Genomic DNA, 24075 nt, shown 5'->3' with positions numbered 1-24075 from the left:
GGGTCTCAAGGCGCAAGGGGGAGGGGGTCTGCTACTGCTCGAACAGCCAGGTCTTGAGCTGTTTCCTGAAGGCGAGGTGGTCCTGGGTTAGCCGCAGGCGGACGGGCAGGGAGTTCCATGTCTTAGCCGCCAGGTAGGAGAAGGATCTTCCTCCGGCGGTGGCTCTCTGGATGCGAGGGACGATGGCGAGGGCGAGGTTCGCGGATCGTAGCAGGCGGGTGGGCGTGTAGAAGGTCAGGCGGTCGTTGAGGTACTTTGGGCCTAGGTCGTGGAGGGATTTGTGTGCGTGGGTGAGGAGTCTGAACGTGATCCTCTTGTTGACAGGGAGCCAGTGCAGGTCTCTCAGGTGGCTCGAGATGTGGCTGCGACGGGGGACGTCCAGGATGAGACGGGCGGAGGCGTTCTGGATACGCTGAAGTCTTTTCTGTAGCTTGGCTGTTGTACCGGCGTAGAGGTTGTTTCCGTAGTCTAGTCTGCTGGTGACGAGGGCCTGGGTGACAGTCTTCCTGGTCTCGGTCGGGATCCATCGGAAGATCTTGCGGAAGCAGGAAGAGGAGACGGCGTTGACTTGACTAGTCATCGAAAGGGAAGAGTCCAGGATGACGCCCAAGTTGCGTGCGTGGTACGTTGGCTTGGGTGCAGTGCCTAGGGCCGGGGGCCACCAGGAGTCATCCCATGCGGAGGGCGACGGTCCCAGGATGAGGACTTCTGTCTTGTCCGTGTTCAACTTCAGGCGGCTGATGTTCATCCACTCGGCGACGTCTTTCATCCCTTCGTGTAGGCTGGCTTTGGCGGTGTCGGGGTCTCTGGTGAGGGAGAGAATCAGCTGGGTGTCATCGGCGTAGGAAATGATGTTGAGGTTGTGTTGGCATGCGATGGCAGCGAGGGGTTTCATGTAGATGTTGAAGAGAGTAGGGCTGAGCGACGATCCTTGCGGGACGCCGCAGATGACTTTGGTGGCCTCAGATCGGAACGGGGGGAGGCGTACTCTCTGTGTTCTGCCGGAAAGGTATGAGATGATCCATTCCAGAGCCTTCCCCTGGATGCCGGTGTCGTTGAGGCGTTGGACTAGGGTGCGGTGGCAGACAGTGTCAAATGCTGCGGAGAGGTCAAGGAGGATGAGTGCCGCTGTTTCACCGTTGTCGAGTAGGGCTCGGATGTCGTTGGTGGCTGCGATGAGGGCGGTCTCGGTGCTGTGGTTGGCTCTGAATCCGGACTGCGATGGGTCGAGGGATCCGTTCGTCTCAAGGAAGGCGGCCAGTTGCTTGTTGACGATCTTCTCGATGACTTTGGCAGGGAAGGGAAGGAGCGAGATGGGGCAGAAGTTCTTGAGGTCGGTCGGGTCCGCTGTTGGTTTCTTCAGTAGTGCGCTGAGCTCGGCGTGCTTCCAGCTCTCCGGGAAGGTGGCTGTGTTGAAGGAGGTGTTGATGATGTCTCGGAGGTGGGGAGCGATGGTAGAGGCGGCCTTGTTGAAGACATGGTGGGGGCATGGGTCGGTCGGAGATCCGGAGTGGATGGTGTTCATCATGCGTGTCGTGTCTTCGGGGGTCACTTCGGTCCATGTCTGGAGGATGGCGGCGGGGTGTGTAGGTTCGATCGATGGGTGCGGGGGTGGAGCGCCGAAGCTGTTGTGGATGTCGGCGATCTTGCGGTGGAAGTACGAGGCGAGGGAGTCGCAGAGGTCCTGCGAGGGAGTGATGTCGTTGTTGCCGGTGCTGGGGTTGGAGAACTCCTTGACGATGTTGAAGAGCTCCTTGCTGTCATGGGCGTTCTTGTCCAGTCGTTCCTTCAGAGATTTCTTCTTGGTAGTGCGGATGAGCTGGTGATGTCTGCGGGTGGCGAGTTTGAGGGCAGTCATGTTGTCGGTGGTCTTGGCGAGGATCCAGGCCTTCTCGAGCGTGCGGCAGGCCTTCTTGGAGTCCTTGAGTACGTTGGTGAACCAGGGGGCCTTCTTGCTTCTGGGCCTGGTGAGTGGGTTCTTCAGTGGGGCGAGGTCGTCGGCACAGGAGGTCAGCCATTGCGTGAGGTCGAGGGCTGCTGTGTTAGGGTCCGTTGTCCTGATAGGTGGGTTCTGGCTGAGGGAGGTGGTGAGCTGGTCGACGGTGATCTTGCTCCAGTTTCTGTGGGGAACTTGCTTCGGGTGGTGGTGGACCGTGTTCTTTTTGAAGCTGAAGTGGACGCAGCTGTGGTCAGTCCAGTGGAGTCCGGTGCAGTGGCTAAAGGTGACGTGCTTGCTGGATGAGAAGAGAGGGTCGAGCGTGTGGCCGGCGTAGTGGGTGGGGGAGTAGACCAGTTGCTTGAGTCCGAGGTTGGCGAGGTTGTCCAGCAGGGCGGTGGTGTTGCGATCGTTGTTGTTCTCCAGGTGGAAGTTGAGGTCCCCGAGGAGGATGTAGTCGGCGGAGGGGAGGGCGTGAGGGCTGATGAAGTCTGTGATGTCTTCGCTGAACTGTGCGCGTGGTCCCGGGGGTCTGTAGATGAGGGTGCCTCTGAGGGTAGTCTTGGGGTCGGTGTGGATCTGGAAGTGCAGGTATTCGGCGGCGTTGAATGCGTCGCTGCAGTCAGTCGAGATGCGAATGGTGCTTTTGTGAACGATGGCGATGCCCCCTCCGGTCTGGTTGATGATCTTGTAGCCGTCCGGGATGGCTATGGCGATGTCGGGGGCTGAGGAGGCGTTCATCCAGGTTTCCGTGAGGAAGGCGACGTCTGGAGATGCGGTGTCGCGGAGGTTCCATAGTTCCAGGGCGTGTCTGTGGACGGAGCGGGTGTTGACCAGGATGCACTTGAGGTGGTTGCTGTTGTCCGTCTTGGTGGGCGTAGTGCCTGTTCGGAGGCAGGAGAAGTTGCAGGATCGGCAGACGAAGGGTCCATGGGTGCGTCGCGGGGACGCTCGGTAGCATCCAGGTGCTCGGGGGGTGTTGAGTGCGATGAGCGTGGCGAAGTCGTAGGTCCTGCGGGGGGCCTGGCGGGCGCGGGGGCCAGGGGGTCTGGCGCTGGGCGCGGTCCAGGCGCGGACGGGCGCAGACGGGCTTACCTTTGGCGCACCTTCGGCGCTCAATCGGCGCTCCCGCTGCGCGCGTCCGCTGCGCGGTCTCTGAGGGGGCGTCATAAGTAGGAGCCGGGAGGGAGGGTCAGCCGGGAGGCGGGAGGACCAATGGGAGAGGAGGGGAGGCGGAGCTACGGGTCAGCGGCGGCGGGAAAGCGGCGGGAAGTACGGAGGTGACCGGGGCAGCGGGGCCGGTGAGGAGCGGGGGCAGAGGCGGCAGGCTGCGGGCAGAAGGCGAACCTGAGGAAGATGCGGAGGGCAGCGGCGTAGAGGAGGTGAGCGGAGGTCTTCAGCAATCAGGGAGCGGCCAGGCAGCAGGTAAGTCAGCAGGCAGGCAGGCGAGCGGCAGAGCAGCGTGGAGGGAGCGACCGTCTGCGAGGGCACAGGGGTCACCTGTTCCTCTACAGTCTCTTACACCTGTTCCTCTACAGAATACAGGGGCAAGGTTAAATTATTGATGCCAACATCTCTGAAGTGTTCGTAAATAGCACAGTATGGGACCACACCCAAATAATACACAAGGGTATCACTGATAATTCCAGAATAGAAGGGGAGGTAACAAAGATGCTCAAGATAGGAGTCCCTGATATCGACCTTAGTGCATCTTTTGGTAGGAAGAATGGGTTTATGATAACAAGATCACCCTCAGACTGTAATGGCTCTTTACACCACACCTTACGTTGCCCATGCCAAAACAGGACTGCTCTACGTCTATTTGTACAATTTTATATGGCAGTCTACTTGGGGTGGGAAGAAAATGTCCAAACTTTAAAAAAAAAGCTTTCAAACTAAATTCACCTCTTCTCTGTTTTCTAGGAAATGGCACGGTACCTGTTGGGCGCAACTGTGGATGCAACAGGACCATCTATAATTTGGACATGCAATATGGCACCTCCAGCCTAATGGATTTCTACTGGGCTTGCGGAGAACATCTCTATCTCAACTGCCTCCTCGATGGAGCAGCCTGTGCTCAATTGAATAATGCACAAAGTCTCCCTGGTCGTTCCTACAGCCAATATCTCCCACATCCATGCCCATCTCTGGTCTGTTACATTGCTCCACCGACATCAGCGGTATGCTGAGTACTTTCGGTGGACAGCATTCAAAGACATACCCCAGGAGGTCCGCCTATTGAACAAGGTCCAGCTCTTTTTTTTCAACACCATCATTATGATGTTCCAGATCAAGATGAATGCACGCTGGCTTTGAAACACCAAGAGGAGGGTATACCTTCGGATAGGGAGTTAGTGCTGCACATTGCCAATGATGAAGACAATGGTTTCATCACCAAGGTCATTGAGGACTTAAACAACATAGAAAAGAAAATGATTCCTGAAGGAGGTGCCATAGCAGCCACAGCCACTGATTGGTTGAACTTTGACTGGATGCCTTCGTAGTTGTCTGCCATTCTAAAAAATGTTTTACCAGTTTTTGGTGTGCTGTTGCTCCTCTGTTGTGCCGGACAGTTTTTCTGTCGTGTATAAAATACTGGTAATATATTAGTAGGTATGAATTATGTAGGAATAGGGAAAATTAAGAAAGCCTATACACAAGAAGGATGGAACAGGGAATGGGGATAACTTAGCACTCTTAGAAGTAGTAGAACTAGTAACGGGAGGACAACACTTGCTGCAGCCCACGACCATTACCCAGTGCCAGGTCAATAGCCAGTCAATAGCCCCCAACTCACCACTAGTGGTTACCAACTGAGATAGGATTTAAATATAGCTCCACCATCACGTACACAGACATCATATACATCCTTCATCGGCATACATGAAGGAGAGTATATAGAGTTAAGGAAGCCACAGGAGAGCCAATGTTCCAATGTTCCAATGTGAATGACACCCCTTGGATACCCCAACTAGGAGAAGGACCTGCAAAGTGCAAAGTATGCTGAAAGAGTTTTGTTCAAGAATGAACAAGAGGAGCGAATGAAGTAGGGTCTAGCTTTACCACATAGAGCCCATGCCCATTGTGTCCACATTTGAAGCATGAGAGTCATAATTGTCCCTGCCAGCCCATAGACAGGGTTGTGATAACATTGTCCACACTGTAGAAGTGGGGGCCAACTGGGACTTTCCGCAGCTTTGGAAACTAAAACAGCGACAGGGAATAAATTAATAAACAATAGCCTTATAAGGAGCTTCCACCTTAAAGCTTCCGAGAGGTGACGCAAAGTGTTTTTGATAAAAAGTTAAAACTTTTGTTATGTTCTGCGGTCAAGCACCTGCCAAAATTAGATCTTGTTGTCAACGGTTCCTCATTTCAAATGTATAAAAAGGACTGCTTACTCTCCAGTTCGTTGACCACCTTGTACAGTGAACCTTTGTGTCACGACGCGATGGTGCTCCCGGTTAACCGTTTTTATTTAGCATTTTGCACTGAGGTTGTAATGCTTCATTGTACTTTGATGTTCATTCTCTCTCTCTCTCTTTTTCTTTGCATTGCCGTGATTTTAAACTTATTAGAATGCATGTATTTGCTCATGATCTGCAATGTGTCTTTGACACTTGTTATTTGCTAGTCTGCATAGTGTTATTTTTGATTAATGATGTGTCTTTGACATTTATTGGTTAAATTGTTTGAATAAATGGTGCCACTCTTGACTCAATTCCTGCATCTCACACGTGTGTCTTGTTATTTTAGATAGCACATTTCTGCGCTGAATTATGTGGTAAAAACCACCCTCCAACAGTCTCATGGTGTGGAATGCAGTTATGTGAATTGATGGTATGGGGCATAGAGAGCATTTATGTGGGTTGTATTTATGTTGTATTGAGTAGAGTGTAATTATGTGGCGCTGAGTGGTATTATGTGGAGTGTAATAATGTTGTGTGGTGCAGAATTGTGTGGCATTGGATTGTGTGGTGTTGTGTGGAATTAAGTAGTATGGTTTGTAGTGGCATTATGTGGCATAGTGTGGTGTAATATTAAATGTGTGGAATTATGTGGCATGTTGGGAGGTTTAATTTTCTCAATGGAGTGCATGTGGTTTGCAATTGAGTGGATACATGTGCAGTGTAAATATGTCACATGAAAGGTAGGTTGGAATGTAATTATGTGTAGTGAAATTATGCGGAGTTGAATTGTGTTGTGTGGAGTATAATTATATGTTTTGGAGTGGAGTGGGATTATGTACCAGAGTGGTATTATGTGAATTTGAATTTTGTGGCATGGAGTGAAGTTGAATTATGTGTGGTTGTTTTATTAGTTTGTAATTTTGTGGCATATAGTGGAATCATGTGGATTTACGTGGAATGGCATTGTGTAGCATGGAGTGGCATGTAGTGGAGTGGAAAGGGGTGGCATGATGTTGAATTATATTGTGTGGATTGCACTTATGTGGGTGTGGAGTGGAATTATGTGGGTTGCAATGAAATTGTTTTTTGTGGAATTGCATGGTATTCGAGTGCAGTTATATGTAGTGGAATTATGTGGCATGGTGTGCAGTGGAATTATGTGGAAATCGCAATGAGGACATCTAACTTAAATCACAAATGATTAATTAAATATGGAAGGACATAAAGAGAGCACATTGAATCAACAAATATAAAGTGTATGCTCTAGCAGCTTATGTGATTTATGAGGCACATGGTCTGCCAAGGCAACCTTGGCCATTGCAACAAAATCTTGTGAAGTAGAGACCACTACAGCATACAGTCAGCAACAGAATGTCCCAATTAACAAATGCCACAAATGTATCAAAATATTTCCCATATAAGGGCACCAGTACAAGTGTGCCTTTCTTGGGAGTTACATGCAGAGCAAACTGATATTTATGAAACGTGTCCCTCAAAATCACAACAGAGATCAAGTGACTCTTTCAACAACACCACTTTAAGTAGGAGTTGCCACTCTGGAAATCAAAAGATACAACTGAGGATGCGTCATGACCATCTGAATTCTGCTGTAAATAAAGTAGCACAGGGGGTCAGTGTGTCTGCTGCAAAAATGCAAATTACAGATATGTATTTTATATAGCTAGGTCAGTGCATTACTGTTTTTATCACCTAAATCCTTTGGTCAGTGAATCATTGAAGGAGGTCATGGGGGAATTTGAGGGTGGGCACTAAGATTGTTGCACCCGGTGCCATCATGGTTTCACATGTCCTTGGTCTCATCGGCTTCTCCCATGAGAACTTGCTTCCCAGCTCATTATCACAATACATCTTGCCAACTTCTTCTTCATATACCTTACTATCTACTAAGAACAATGACCGTTTGTGGTGTTTGGGCTGCAGATACTGAGGTCATTTCTCAGTGGCAATGGAATGTAGTCACTGGCATTGCATAGATGTCATTACAGTGACTGGAATGGTGTTGTTCAAAGGGAATCAGCAGTTGCCCAGGGATTCTGTTGGGAGATGGATGAGATTCTCCTCCTAAGAAATAAACTTCACTCTTATTACAACCTGCCTCCTGTAATCTTTGATGACCCATCAGCCATGGATCTCGCACCCTTTCTCTCAATTAGGAAGCCTTGTCCACCTGCAGTGGGAACACACATGCATGTCACATGTCTACAGTAAAGAATGAAATGTAAATTCAAGTGTTAGCTGAAAATGTGAACTTCAAGCATAATGAAATTCCTGTCCACAAGTCGATCTAAGTTAACATATGCATAGGTTACATTATGTGCACGTTTCTATTACACATTTAAATTCATTTTCTCAGCACATTCATTCAAAATTGTTAACACAAATATCAATAGGAATTACACTATAATATATTAATATATGAAGTAATTACCAACGCAGGAGGTATTTATTTGCAAGTATAAATCTCTGTACCTTCAGCTTGCCAGTACGAGGCTCACTCTGTCAGAAGCACTGCCTGTCAACATTCCAAGGCAGCCTTCACCTGGGGGTTCTGAGATGGAACCAAGAGGACAGAGGAGGAGGGGTGCGGAGGTATGTATCAACAGGGTAGTTTATAACACATCTCCCTCCCTAAACGAAGGAGGAGCAGGAGAAAAGGGAGAAGGAGGATTGAGAGCAGAACTGGAGCAGAGGAGTGAAGAGAAAGAAGAATGTGAGGCGGGAGGAGAGAGAGAGAGCGGATGGTAAAAAGGGAGGAGAGGGGAGGGAAAAAATCAGAAGAGAAAGGAAGGAAACGGAACAGTCCGGGGAAGGAAGAGCAGGGGAAGATAGAGTGGAGACAACACGTCACAACATTAAAAAGTGGTCTTGCGCAGAAGACCAAATAACATGAGATACCAAAATTGGAGCAGTAATCATCACACGATTCTATAATCTTTGTGCCAGCAAGGAGAGCTCTTGGATATTTCCCCTCATCTCTCCTGAACCTCTTCCAACAGGGTACCATGTGTGGGGGAATCCTTAACCTCACTGTGATATGCTCTGTCCAGGCATATGGCAACGCAATCCATATTTTACCATTTTCAAGAATAACAACATTATTTTTTACCTCTTTGATTTTCTCTGGAGCATAACATTTGTTGCCTTTGCTACTAACACCATAGGGTTTCCTGATATAAACCCTTTGCCCTTGCTTGAGTGACCTGTTCTTGGTACCCCATTTCTTGTCATACATCTCTTTGTATTGCTTTTCTTTGGATTCCACCCTCTTACTGAACTTTTCCGGGTTGACAACAACAACTTATTTCTGGGACAACCAGTTGGGAGACAACTTAGAGCCCGCCTTCCTTCCCCTCAATAATTCAAAAGGGGAATGACCTGTGGTAAGATTGGGTGTAGTATGGTATGACCATAGCATGTCTCTAATAGCTGCCTCCATAGGCTTAACAGAACTGACTGCTAATTGAATGCACTCTTTTAGCATTCGATGAGCTCTTTCTACCTTCCCATTTGCCTTGGGACAATACAAAGGTGTGCGTATGTGCGTAATAGACATGTCTTTAAGAAACTCCTTCATTTCCTCCGACACAAACTGTACACCGTTATCTGTGACTATGGTGGAGGGAATACCCTCCTTTGAAAACACTTCACTTAAAAAAACAATGAGAGATTTTGTATTGATCCTATTCACAAATTTGTGTGTGATCCAATTTGAATAATAGTCAATGAGAACCAAAATGTACCACTCCTGAGGTCCCCTAGCATGCATGGGACCGGCAATGTTGAGTTGTAGTACTTTAGATTTATCACTCAGGCTGCAAGCATTACAGTCGCGCACCTTCTCTTCCATCAACTGATCCATAGGGGGAAACCAATATTCTGATCTTAACCTTGCCTTGCTGAGACTTCTCCCCAAGTGCCCTTCATGTGTAAGCTCGATTATGTGGTTCCTTAACCCTCCTGGTGGAACTATCTTGCTTGACTTGAGAAGAAACTTCCCCACAACTGACAAATCATCTCTTATGTTCCAATAGGGCTGAACCTCCCCAGGTAGGACATTGTATTTTCTGGGCCACCCCTTGATTACATACATTTTAACTTTCTTAATGATGTCATCTTGCTCCATGTGGGAGTCCCATTGATCTTGTGCTACAGCAGGTAGAGTAATCTCCAGAACAGCTTCTTTGGACATGGTTGTATCCTCTTCATACTCAACAGGAGCCCTTGATAGAACATCAGCTACCTTGTTCTTTGGCCCAGGTAAATAAACCATTTTGAAATTGAATCCTTGAAGGCCCAATACCCATTTAGCAATACGAGGGCTCATGTTGTCCATATCCTTTTTTGTGAACAAAGACAACAAAGGTTTGTGATCAGTGCATAATTCGAATGGCAAACCCCAAACATAGAATCTGAAGTGTTATATTGCCCAAAAAACAGCCAACGCCTCCTTTTCCACTGTAGAATAATTGGATTCAGCCACTTTAAGAGTTCTGGAGGCAAAGGCCACCACCTTCACCTTGTTGTCAAACCTTTGGGAAAGAGTGGCCCCTATACCTCTACTGCTTGCATCCGTGGATATTATTGTGTCATTTTTTAAATTGCCCATGAATGGGGCTGAAATGATTGCTTCTTTTATACTCTCAAACGCCTCATCTTGTTCTTTTCCCCAAACAAATGTGGAATTCTTCTTTAGCAGATCCCTTAGAGGCTGAGACAATATGGAAATATTCCTAATATATTTGACCACATATTCTGCCAAACCTAAAAATGACAGAATTTCCTCTTTACTTGTGGGAGTAGGAGCTCTTCTCACAGCTTTAACCAAGTCAATCTTAGGTTTAATGCCCTCCTCTGAGATTGTGTGCCCTAAATAGTCAACAGATGTAACACCTAATTTACACTTGCTTTCTTTTGTTGTAAACCCAACTTCTCTAAATTTGTTGAGCACCAAACAAACATTAGAATTGTGTTCAACTTCACCTGAACCATAAATTAGAATATCGTCTTGAAAACACATTGTTTTTTAGCAACCCTTTAGGAAGTGTTACATTATTCTTTGAAAAAGCTGAGGAAGCTGACGCCACCCAAAAGGCATCCTCAAGAACTTATAGTTGCCAAATGGACTCAGGGTGGAGCTTGACCTGATGATAGGCCGAGGATAGATCGAGCACGCTAAAAAACCTTGCCCCTTGAATAGTGTTCAGCATCTTATGTATCCTTGGTAAGGGATGTCTATCCACTAAGATGTTGGCATTTAAGTCCCTCAAGTCCACATATAACCAAATGTTCGTCCCATTGTACTTGGTTGTGATGACAATGGGTGCAAACCACTTTGAACTCTCAATTTCTTGAATGACCCCTTGGTTAACCAGCTTTTGAAATTCCAACCTTAAAGGTTCTCTCATGAGAAGAGGAATGGAACGAGTTTTGTGCAACACTGGGACAGCTCCTTCTTTTAAAACAATCTTATGCATGTAATTCTTCAGCAATCCTAATTTTTCAGTAAAGACTTCTGGAAATTCTTTAGTGAGGTTACTACCTTCCACGGGGGTTCAACCAGCAAGACTTGGTCCACATTGTTGGGGTCTAGGGTGAAACCCACTTCTTTCTGATGTTTCCACTCCAACAAGCTTGACCCTTGTTTGGTTACATATACCTTCCCCACTGTGTGTCTGTCTTTAAATGAAATTCTCAATCTTGCCATTCCTTCTAATGGGATAGTGAAGTACTGGGTATTTTAGTCCCAGCGGTGCAGGGGCACACACCCTATGACTTCTGGGTTTCACCCTGTTCCGGACCTACAGAAACACAGAGTCTTCTGGGTGAAGTCAAAGAATCGTTTATTGGCTGCAGACCAATGACAGGTATCCTAGAAGTACAACAGCGTGTATGTTCTCAGGAGACTGCTGAAAATCATAGCAACGGACTTCTCCTTAAGTACAAAATATCATGCTCCAGGCATACATTCCTTGGTTTACGATATGGTCATATAAAGGCATACATTACAAACGAAAAAGCAGAGTCATGATGACCATCCCACATTCCAGTTCGGCCAGCCCACAATGATTTACACAGGAAGGTTCAGATCCCATGTTTGAAGTAAATAGACCCCCCAATAAATATGAGCATCTCCTGTTTTGGGAAACAAGTCATAAAGCAAGAACAAGCAGGTGTGGGAGAGATTAGCCGGGGGATTGTGTAGAATGAAAGGGTTTTATGACGGGTCAAGCCCTGATACGAATCACAGGTGGAAGGAGGAAGGGGAGCTCGTGAGACCGGTTTGACCCGGGGCAGCAGAGCCAGCTGCCCAGGTCACAGAGAAGTCAGAGGGAAAGCCCGTGTACTGTGAGGCCCGTATTAACTCCATCATAGCCTATGTGAGGGCAATGACAAGATGGCCACTGCTTCCAAAATGGAACCCGCGTAGTTGAGCAGAATACGTGTACACAGTGCATTCGTAGCTAGAACGGCACATAAAGCACTCGTACGTGCCGCATTTACCATTTGCGGTTCGCTAATACCAAAATAGACAGAGGTAGGGCCCTGTCCCCTACGCGGTTCCGAATACCAAAGTACGACAGACCCTCCTTTTGCCCTTACATAGGCAATCACTATACTCATCTTAATCCGAGTCTAGGTCAATGTTCACGAAGTCATGGAGATGTTGCTGTAGCATCATCCTATTACTTAGCTCGTCCCTCGATACAGGTTTCCTTACACATAAGGTAGCACGGAGGCCACATATCGCAGGAGCACACTGTATGCATAGACAGAACAGGAAAAGAATGGCTAAGATCATTCCAACGACCATCAGAACTTTCCAACCCCAGGCAGATATCAATTCCCAGAACCATCCCATCAGTGACCAATCTCCCTTATCCACGTGTATGGCTTCAGATATTTTATGGAGTTTGGAGATGGCTTGATACACTGTTGGAGCATTATCTGGTATGAAAATGCAGCAACTGGATTGGATGACCTTGCATACCCCACCGCGGTCTGCAAGAATAACGTCTAGGACCATGCGGTTCTGCAAAGTCATAAGGCGATCCGCTTGGAGCTCAGCTGTCAAATTACTAAGGGCACCAGCCGTTACATTGACGGTGGATTCAACCACACGAGTCAGCTGTCTCAGGTTCCTACTATTGACCATAGGTCCCCAAAACGGCAGGAAACCCAGGAAAAAGTCTCCTGCTTCCTGACCGGCAGTGTCCTCCTTACTAATCACACCTCTCACAACTCTGGTCTTGTGATAGTCAGAGGCAGCAGTAAATGTCGGCGGTAGCAAGTTCGCAATATAACATGTGCCCGAGAAATCAGGGGGCAACCACGTATATGCTCGGTCATGACAGATGAAATATGTGCCCTTAGCAGCCAAAAACGCAGGGGAAAACTGTGACGGGAAAGTGTACGTTTCAGTACAGTCACTTCTTCCCAGTTGAGCCCTAGGGTTCTGACCATTACCCTGTAAGCAGAACCGACCCATGTGGGGTACGACCCAGATTGGAGATGAGATTTTTCGCTGTCTTTCACCCAGACTGATACTATACCCCGTCGCGTTCCATCCTACATAAGGTCTCAGCTCTTCTTTGGGAATGGACGAGTATGCATTAATATCCCTACTCATATCGGCAACTCCTTTCATCAAAGCCTTATTATTGGTGATGGGTCTGATGGAACGCGGTGGGCGAGGGGAGTATGTATCTAGGGCGTAGAGAAACATGGTTTGGAATGCCCATGACGATCCATTGTAACTGTACGGTAGCACCAGGTAGGGAATACCCTTGTTAGTGGTATGGGGCATTAACCCACAGACCCAGCAATTGGTCGTATTCATTACCAGTTGGTGCTGGTGCAAGAGTTGGATAAACGAGTTATTTACTAACTCTGATCGTCGGGTCTGTTCGTGCTCAGGCAAAGGGTGAAAAGAGTGAGAGGGGGCAGTAGAAAGAGATATAGGCTGTTGAGTGGGTGCAATGGGTTTTGGAGCAGAGAAAAACACACATCCTACAATAAACATCATGATACTACACAGTATAACAAAGCACAAAAAGATAAAACATTTACTTTTTACAATTCTACACATCCTTGTTTGAGAGTTCATTTCCTCAATCGGTCTCTCCATCCTACAAAACTCCATCCTCTACTCGGGCCGCTCGCGGTGGATGAGTTTCTTCTGCTAAGGAGTACGCCTGTCAGTCCAGGGAAACGCCCTAGACCAACCAGAACCGTTGACCTAGCGTCTTCGGCCTGTACCCCAAAGTCTTGGCACCGCGACCCTGCGGCAGAACCCGGATGGTGGTTCGAAAAACAAAAATCAAGAAAGTCCTTCAGATGGGAGAGCAAAAAATGTCAAAAGGGAAATAATGAGGAAATCTTTATTTGTCCATGGGCCTAGGTCTCAAGTTATAGCGGAGACGGCCAGGTGCTGTTTGGTCTTGAAACAAAAGTTCAGGCTCAGTGGTGTCCAGTCGATTTGATGGCGGCACAGCTTCCTGCAGAATATTGTCACTCTCTTGGACTGAAGCTGTGTCTTTTAGGCGTGCGTCACTGAATGGTACAAAGCGAGGTACAATGTCTGTCTCTGAGTCGGCGATACCCTCGTTGACCCACTGGTCATATGGCAGAGGCAAGGGAACTACCTTGCAGTGAGTACCATGAATCCAGTGCTTCTTCCCTTTCACTCGCACTGCTGATCTTGTCGAAAGAAGAACAAGATGGGGGCCGATCCAGCGAGGTTCGTCGTTGCCCTTACGCTGGAAATTCCGGACCAGGACCCACGAGCCAGGGTTGATGGGGTGTCCAGGAGGTCCAGAGGCTTGGGGAAGAGTATCATGTACCTGTTGGTGCAAAACACGCAGTTTAACAGTCAAATCATACAGGTAATCGAGCAGTACTGGATGCTCTATTTCACTGAACTTCGTAGGCCTTGGCACACCCCATACGTTGGCCGGGCGGCCAAAGACTACTTCATAAGGACTAAGTCCCACTCGTGAGTGTATCGTCATTCTGGTGGACAAGAGTGCTAGAGGCAGAGCGTCAGGCCATTTAAGACCAGTGCTCGCCTGGATTTTGGCTAACTTGAGCTTTAAGGCTCCATTGTAGCGTTCAACTAGTCCAGCTGATTGGGGGTGATTTGCAGCGTGGAATTTCTGCCTTATGCCTAAACCTTCACATACATTCTTCATCACTTTACCCACAAACTCACTACCATTATCACACCATACCATTCTCGGCATCCCAAACCTGGGGAAAAACTCCTTCACAAGGGCTTTGGCTGTGGATAGGGCAGTGTTATCTTTCAGAGGATAAGCCTCTACCCATTTGGAAAAAGCACAAACAACCACCAATACATATTTCAGGTTGTTGCATCTTTCCATGTGAATAAAGTCCAGCTGCAAAACTTCGAATGGACATGATGGGGGTGCAAAGTGACCGGCCGGAGTTGGGGTTCCCCTACCAGGGTTGTACTTCAAGCATACTATGCAATTCTTGACCACATTCTCTGCACACTTGGGAATCCCAACATTCTGCCATACTGGAGCCAACAACTTACAGATACCTTTCGTACTGATATGCGCCATTCCATGTGCCATAGTAACCACTGGAAGCACATATGCATCAGGCAACAACCATCGTCTATGTTCTGTCAGGTCAATCCAACAACCATTCTCATCCAACTTACCCATACTCTCTCTCCACTTGCTTAACTCTTCTTCTGTAGCTTCAGCCTGAAGCGACTTCACACTCTCTATTGTGTTCTCATACATTCCCACATCATTAACCCATCTTGCGGGGCCTGCAACATACATTCTAGTCTTCACATTCTGTGCTGTTTCTCTCGCGGTCTCATCAGCGAACGCATTCCCACGTCCAACATCATCTGTGACTTTCCTATGCGCACTGCATTTCATGATCGCAACTTGCAAAGGTAGGGTCAGTGACTCAAGGAGATCATTCACCAACTTGCCATTCTGAATTTTAGCTCCATGCGACGTCAGGAACCCACGCTCTTTCCACAAACGCCCAAAATTATGAGCCACGCCAAAGGCGTACTGGCTATCTGTGTATATGTTCACTCTCATTCCTTCAGACAACACACATGCTCTCGTGAGGGCGATCAATTCTGCTGCTTGGGCCGAATTATGTGGCACTCGTGCAGTTTCCACGACCGTATGTAAAGTCGTGATAGCATATGCAGCAGTCGTGTCACCATTAGGGAGCTTGAAACATGACCCATCTACCCATAAAGTGCCATCACATTCAGTCAGGGGAGTATCTTTGAGATCTACTCTCCCTTTCGTCTCTTCTTCTGTCCTGAACAGACAGTCATGTTGCTCAATCTCATCTGAGTCTGCTGGAATCGGCAATAATGTGGCTGGATTCAGCGTATTGCATCTTTTTATGTGTATGTGATTCGCTAACAGTGTGAGTTCATACCCTGATAATCGCGCACTAGTCAAGTGTTGTGTCTTGGTTCTATTTAATAATGTGTCTACAGCGTGTGGAACCATGACAATCAATGTGTTGTCCATTACCAGACCAGCAGATTGTCGGATAGACATCGCTGCAGCAGCTGTCGCTCTCAGACAGCTTGGCAATGCCCTCGCTACAGGGTCCAAGGTGGATGAAAAATACGCGCATGGGCGCGGTCTGTCGCCAAAAGGCTGTGTTAACACTGACAACGCACATCCATCTTTCTCGTGAACATACAATGTAAAAGGCTTGCTATAGTCAGGAGTGCCCAACACAGGAGCTGAACATAATGCATTGCGTAATTCCACAAAACTTTTCTGACACTCTTCAGACCATGGGATAGGATTCGGTGTGTCTTTGCATGTTAATGCTAATAAAGGTTTTGCCAACAAAGAAAAACTAGGGATCCAATGCCTACAGTATGAGGTGATTCCTAAGAAAGCACGCACTTCTCTCTGTGTCTTTGGCACACTCAACTGTGCAATGGCTTGAATTCTTTCTGGGGTCAGTCTCCTTCCCTCCTTCGATAAGAGATGACCTAAGTAGGTCACTTCTTGTCGACAATATTGCAGCTTAGAGAGAGACACTTTGTGATGGTAAGCGGATAAATGGCGCAACAGTGACAATGTGGCTCCTTTACAGATCTTTTCAGTATCCGCAGCGATCAGTAAATCGTCCACGTACTGGATCAGGATAGCGCCACTAGGTAAAACAAGTGCATCAAGCTGCGCTTTCAAAGCTTGACTGTATATGGATGGACTCTCGCAGTAGCCTTGGGGAGCGCGTTTGAAGCGGAAGCTTCGGCCTCCCAGACTAAAACCAAAAATGTCTCTGCTCTCTTCTGCAATTGGGATACTAAAGAAAGCATTCTTTAAATCGATCACTGAAAACCATGCAGCAGAGGCTGGAATCATCGTTAACAAGGCAGTTATATCAGGGACAACCGGAAACTGAGGCACAACAATCTTATTAACCTCTCTAAGATCAATCACAAATCTGTAAACAGGTGGCTGTGAAGGGTCCGTTCGTTTTAAGACAGGTAAAATCGGACTATTGCAAACGTTGCCTCTTGTCTCTTCAATCACACCCTTATTAATCAAGTCGCTGACAATGTCTAACAATGCTTTCTGGCCTTCATTAGAGATCTTGTACTGGGAAATACGTGGCAGTCTGACATTAGCCTTTAAAGTCACCACATATGGTGGTATTTCCAAGAGGCCCACATCATTGGGACCAGTAGCCCAAAGGGCATCCGGAAGGGATGACAATTCAGGTGGCATCGTGTTTTTAGACAAATACATTGGAGAAACCACTTGCTTGCCTAATGTAAGTTGTACTCCTGAAGGAGAACAATACAGTGTAGCGTGCAATCTTTTCAACAAATCTAATCCCAGCAAATTCTCACCACAACCTGTTGTCAGGATCAGGGGCGCTTTCAGCTCGCAAGGTCCAACGGAAAGTGACATGGGACTGGAAATCGGGTTCCTAACCGGGGCGCCAGAAAAACCTACTGAAACATTTATATCGCCAGACAAAGGTGCGCCAGGGAGTTTGGAATGCATGATTGAACTCTTTGCAGCACCAGTGTCTAGCAGAAAAGGCTCCGTTACATTTGCTGTAGTCACCTCAACATACGGTCCACTCTGATCCACTGGCACTGAAACAACTCCCTCTCTCTGTCTATGGCTATCCTAGTAATCATTATTCTCTGCATCACCATCTTCTGCATAATAATCATTATTGTAATACTGAGCCGTATTACTAGTCGCATTAGCTTGCTGATCAAAACTATTAATGGCGCTTTGGGGCGGAAGAGGACGCGCGTTTTGGGGAACACTCCCACGCCCTCTGCCTCTAGGAGCTTGCTGACCACCTCTACCTCTTGCGCCATACGCATTACCGTTCCGTTGCATTAATTTAGGACAACTATATTTAAAATGACCTTCCTCTTTGCAGTATGAACATTGGTTGGGACCTACAGGGACACGTGGTTGATAATACCCATTCATTTGCTGATTAGTCTGAAATTGTTGGGGTTGGTGATAGACACCTTGGGGTTGTCTATAATTATTACCGCCGCCACGTGGTGGATAGGCCTGCTGTAAAAGGACCTTTGTCTTTAGTTCCTTCGTTTTCTTCTCCGTTCTATCTTTCTCGTCTTTATCTCTGTTCTCATAATACTGTGCAGTAGCCAGTATTTGCGCTGAAGAAGAAACAGCCCAAGAACTCTCTGAATCTTTCAACTTTTTACACAGGTCAGGGAGTAAATTCTGCACAAACTTATCCACAAACAACCGTTGGCCACCCTCAGTACTCATATCTTGCCCACTGTGGTCAATAAACGTTTCCTCAAACCTAGTAAAGAAGTCTGACACTGTCTCATCTTTCTTTTGTTTACATGCAGATAACTTGTCCCAATTTACGCGCATCGCAGGCATTATTGTCTTCATATACGTGATGATTCTACCAGGCAATTCAGCTACTAAAGGTTCTGGTTTCGCACCACCCGTTTGTCTAGCATCAGCAGCAACAATGTTAGCCCAGGTATCCCCTAGTTCTGCATTGTGATCTACATTACGAATTGATCCCCATAGAGGCTGTGGAACAACATTACCAAACAACATGTCTATGTCGGCCAGATTCATAATGCATGACCCTGCCGTCTGTGACAACTCTTTATAATAACCTGCTGGGTTTTTACGGGGATCAGGCAAGGACTGCTTAAGTGCTAACACCTCAGAGCGCTTCCATGGAACATGCACCCAAACACGTTGGAAATGCGCTGGCACAGCGGGGTTATTGCCGACAGCGGCAACTGCTTCTTTCCATACCGGGGGAACTTCTCTCATAGGGTATTGTCGCGCTTTTGCCTTTTTCCCCACAAGGACCTCTTGTTCAAACAATGACTGTTGGCAATCGTCATTCCTTAAGGACAATACAACCGCAACTGCTTTATCTACTTCGCGGTCCACAATTATACCAGTTCCAAAATCGAACCTCACTCTACACAATTCCTGCGGGTTCGGATTTCTACCACTATCCTCCAATTCTTCACAGAGAATTTCGCACATTTTCTCGAATACATATCTCTGTTTCGGGGCATCCCATTGATGGAAAGTGTTAACAACCGATTCCACATCATACAGTGAAGGAAAAACGATCCATCTACGCGCCATGTGATCTATTACCTTTTTCTCATCGGGGTTAGGCAATTGGCTGCGCAACTGCTTACGCTGTACACCAGGAGTTGCACCAGATGACCCAAAGAGAGGCGTCGCGCTGAAGGAGAAGCTGAGGCGAGAACAGGGGGAAAAACAGAGGGAAGAAAAGAGGATGTAGAGACAGGTACTGGAGTGGTAGAAGGAAGAGCGTTAGGGGAGGCAGTTACTGAATTAAGCAAAGTTGCAGGAAGTGCGGGGGTAGTTGGAAGCACTACCGGAGGCGCTTGAGAGGACTGCGCTACAGGAATAGGAACTGGTTGCAAAGCAACTGGCGGTTGCGGCAAGGCTTGCAGTATATGCACTGGAGGTGGCATATTTACAAGCTGGGGAGGCGCCGTGGCAGTTTGAGCATACGGGGGTGGCGAACTCAACAAATGCGACATTAAGGGATCTTTCTCCTTTTCTTCTGACTCATCCTGCTTAGAATGTGGCAAAGCTGGGTAACATTTGTCAATCCCTAACTTACGCTGCCTGTGCAATTGCTCATTCATTTGCTCCTCTTCATTATCTTTAAATTGTACAGCTGCTTGCATTACTGACATACCTCTCTCTCTCTTATTCTTTTTCGCTAGCTTAATTTCCTTCTGTTTGGCTTCCTTTCGCCATAAGCGGAAAGAGTCAAACATCGCCGGCCGGGCTTTCTTCTTAAACAATTTAATTTCCAGGTTATCTAAAATATCGGTATCAAAACTACCATTTTGGGGCCATTTTAAAACACCGTCTTTCCTGGTGTAGTGGATCCACACTTCGTTATATGCAATGGGGCCTACGCCATGTTTCACATAGAGCTCATAAGTTGGAGTTCCAACCGGAGGAACCGGACATGATTCTTCCAGCTGGAAATCTTTTCCACAACCCAAACAGAATAATCTACCAAATAGTCCAGAACCAGGCATCTTCGCTCACTAGTCTAGATCCAAACGTCAAAGGATTATCGATTACGATATTCTCGTGAATACACGAGTCCTCTGGCTTTGGGGTTTGCAAACACCAAATCACCAATTACCAAATCAAATCAAACGATCCCGAGGGATACCAAAACAAATGGGAGACGCTCCACTTATACTTAACTGAATATTGCTGATCGATGACGTCACCAGAAGACTCTCTCGATTGTTTCGCTCTCTCAAACTCGTCAAGGGTCCAAAACAGGTCGATTAATCAGGGCAGCAGTCCTTCGTAGCCGTCGGGACGCGGAGAACCTCGCAGAAAAGACTTTCGGACCACGTCGACATGCAGGGGTCGATGAAGTGGCGGCCTTCCTCCGGAATTTCCACACGAAGCTCCTCACGAACCTCTGGCTTGGACTGGTACCGCTGAAATCGGCCCGAGTTGGGCGCCAAACTGAAGTACTGGGTATTTTAGTCCCAGCGGTGCAGGGGCACACACCCTATGACTTCTGGGTTTCACCCTGTTCCGGACCTACAGAAACACAGAGTCTTCTGGGTGAAGTCAAAGAATCGTTTATTGGCTGCAGACCAATGACAGGTATCCTAGAAGTACAACAGCGTGTATGTTCTCAGGAGACTGCTGAAAATCATAGCAACGGACTTCTCCTTAAGTACAAAATATCATGCTCCAGGCATACATTCCTTGGTTTACGATATGGTCATATAAAGGCATACATTACAAACGAAAAAGCAGAGTCATGATGACCATCCCACATTCCAGTTCGGCCAGCCCACAATGATTTACACAGGAAGGTTCAGATCCCATGTTTGAAGTAAATAGACCCCCCAATAAATATGAGCATCTCCTGTTTTGGGAAACAAGTCATAAAGCAAGAACAAGCAGGTGTGGGAGAGATTAGCCGGGGGATTGTGTAGAATGAAAGGGTTTTATGACGGGTCAAGCCCTGATACGAATCACAGGTGGAAGGAGGAAGGGGAGCTCGTGAGACCGGTTTGACCCGGGGCAGCAGAGCCAGCTGCCCAGGTCACAGAGAAGTCAGAGGGAAAGCCCGTGTACTGTGAGGCCCGTATTAACTCCATCATAGCCTATGTGAGGGCAATGACAAGATGGCCACTGCTTCCAAAATGGAACCCGCGTAGTTGAGCAGAATACGTGTACACAGTGCATTCGTAGCTAGAACGGCACATAAAGCACTCGTACGTGCCGCATTTACCATTTGCGGTTCGCTAATACCAAAATAGACAGAGGTAGGGCCCTGTCCCCTACGCGGTTCCGAATACCAAAGTACGACAATAGGTTCTCTATTTTACCCAGATGGACATATATGAGCACTTTCTAACTTGACCTTATGTTTGGCAAACTTTTCATCAACATTTTTCTTCTCAATAAGGGTAAATGGGGAACATGAGTCCGCATATACCTGAAATTTTTCACCATCAAGATAAATGTCACACGTGGGATATTGTATCCTTTCTTCCATGTTCCCTTGTTCTATCTAAAATACAAAGGTTTTTTTCCTCATCCTTCCCTAGCTCAGGATTTTCTATGACATGTACTTTGGGACCGAATACTTTGCATACCTTCGAAAAATGCCCCCTCGTATTACACTTCCTGCAAATTATATTCCTAGCAGGGCATTTCCAATTGTTCGCCAAGTGGTTGGGACTACCACATCTAAAACACAGGAAACCCTCTGATTTATTGCGGGGAACTTCTTTATTCTTTTCACCTACTTTACGATCAGCCTCCTCACTAGGAGAGACCTTAGATTCACCCTTCTCTTTATTCAACCCTTCTGAAATCTTCACCTCCTTCAAACACAGTGCTGTGTGTTTTAAGCCCTTGGCTATACTGATTGCTTCTTCAAGGTCGGGATTCCTTTTAAGCAATTCCTCCTGTACCTTCATATCATTTGTTCATCTAACTAGTTGATCCCTGATAAGGGAACCCATAAGAGCACCGAACTCACAAGTGGCTGACATGCCACTTAGTACCGCCACATATGAGGAGATTTTCTCATCCTTCCTTTGACCCCTATTGAAGAATTCGTGTCTCTCTAGGACCACATTTATTTTTACCCTGAAGTGTGACTATAATTTCCTCAAAGTGTACTCATAAACATCCACCCCTGCTTCCTCCTCCGTGGGTTCCTCATCAACTAGCCTTCCTGTGATGTCCTCGAAAACTTTCCTCCCCTGAATACCTAGACTGTGCAGCAGGATATGTTGCTTTCTTATGCTTGAAAAATGACCACCTCCAATAGCAATGAGGTATGATTTCTAAATACTTTCCCACCTCCTCCAAGGTATGTCTGGCTTTCCTACTTCATTTAAAAAGGGGAGTGGCTGACTCATGCCAGTGATGGAGCGGGTAGTACAAAATGTTGTATACCCCCCCAATTTGCATGTGTATACTAATTAGAATAATCAATTAATTAAAACCATATTAATGTTTGAAGTGGAATATTAACCAATCCTATTAATGTATGAAATATACGTGGGATTTGCATTTGTATGGCCAAAATAATTCGTAAACTAAAAAATGTAAGCATACTAATACTAGAAAATTAGAATATTGCATGATATATGTTGCTTTTGTGACGTAATTGTAAGTCGCACCAGATGAATATAAACGCTTTGAATGTTGCTATCATGCTAGGTAATTACATACACATAGCGGAATTAGTAAGGGTTTAACTTTTTATTAGCCATTTCCATGTTTTAATTACTTTTTGTGTTTGTTTTACTTAAGTTGACCATTTTGCGTATCATAAAATGGCCGCCTTTCTGACTCGACGTGGCTGACAACACTCCACGAGGTCTTGGGTGAAGTGCGCCTGCGTTACCGTAAGCAACAGTGGCCTCGTCCTGACCCCAGTCAAGCTGTACTAACCAAGGACGCACTGGGAGAGTTGCCAGAATCACCAAACAATGGACTGTTTTTAAAAACCGGAACCAGCAAGTGTGATGACTTAATAGAATAGACTGTGTGAGAACTTTACCGAACGACCCTAACCCTCCAATCAGGACTGCCGAAAACCAATATTTGTTACTTTTTGACAGTGATTTTATTAAAAAAAGATGATAGAATAGTGAGTTGCGCAAACTTTTCTTTTCCTGACGGAGAGGACGGTGACACTGCAGGACAGCTGTTTTCCTGAATCTTTGACGGACTGAATTGCTGCCCAATTTCCGGATGAACTAAAGAACTTGATCTAATGGGCATCGATTGATTTGTACGTGCTAATGGTCTCGACCCAACTTTGGGACTATAGCGTGCTGCAGGACGACTTTATTGACTTAGAGGACGACAAATAGCCATTTTAGGTAAATATGGTGATCTGTGGCTTGAATAACAGTTCGTTAAATTTGCATCAATTAGATAAACTTTATTAATGATTATAAACAAATGTGTTGGGTTGTTTATTTAGAGAGAATGTTTAAGATTCAAATGTAATTTAGAGGATTGAAATTCACTTTACCAAACAACTAATTTAGATCTATTGACCAAGTGGAAGGAATATCTCGAGGTTCATGTATAAGATGTGCTGGATTAAAGATAATTTGGTGTATAGTTATGTAAATATATTTCTTTAGGTCATAAGGTATTCCTTTCATGTCAGCGTTTGGAACACTCTTTTCTCAGAAAGAGCAGATCAATGATGTGTGAATGTTGGTATTATGGGCCCCACCAATGAATGTATTGAGTGAATGCGTTAGTATGATATTTGATCTGTGACATACAAAGGATTTGGAAGATTCCACGCTGCAGCAGTTTTTCTGGTAGCAGGATGATGGTTTTTATTGTTGGTGATTATTGCTTGTATATTGCTTATTGATTATTGGTTATTGATTGAGATTGATTATGTACTAACACTCTGGTGCCGATTCCGATCCTGTAAAAAATTTCCCAGTACGATTGGCATCCGGATTTTTTTCCGTACGAATCCTACAAGTAGCGTACAAACTGCCAAGTACGATTCGTATGGGAAAAAGTCCATACGAATCGCATTGGGAAAATTTCCCCACACGTCCTCGGGTCGGAAAATGTGTCCGACACATCCCCGGACGAATAAACGTACCGACCGGAAAAATAAAGT

The 24075-nt window shown here is 46.4% G+C and overlaps 1 long non-coding RNA gene across 1 annotated transcript in view; it reads left to right on the top strand.

Annotated features, from left to right (window-relative positions):
• Window positions 1–5669, top strand: part of LOC146801626 (uncharacterized) — a 56166-nt gene extending 50497 nt beyond the window's left edge. Inside the window, exon 2 of the long non-coding RNA XR_014968057.1 lies at window positions 3860–5669. This is a non-coding gene — a long non-coding RNA (uncharacterized LOC146801626). The remainder of the gene's footprint in view (window positions 1–3859) is intronic.
• The last annotated feature ends 18406 nt before the right edge of the window (window positions 5670–24075 follow it).

This window comes from Triturus cristatus, chromosome 8, assembly GCF_964204655.1.
Source record: "Triturus cristatus chromosome 8, aTriCri1.1, whole genome shotgun sequence".
Lineage (NCBI taxonomy): Eukaryota > Metazoa > Chordata > Amphibia > Caudata > Salamandridae > Triturus > Triturus cristatus.
The sequence above is the reverse complement of the archived record's forward strand: the minus strand, read 5'-3'. Positions and strand labels throughout refer to the sequence as shown.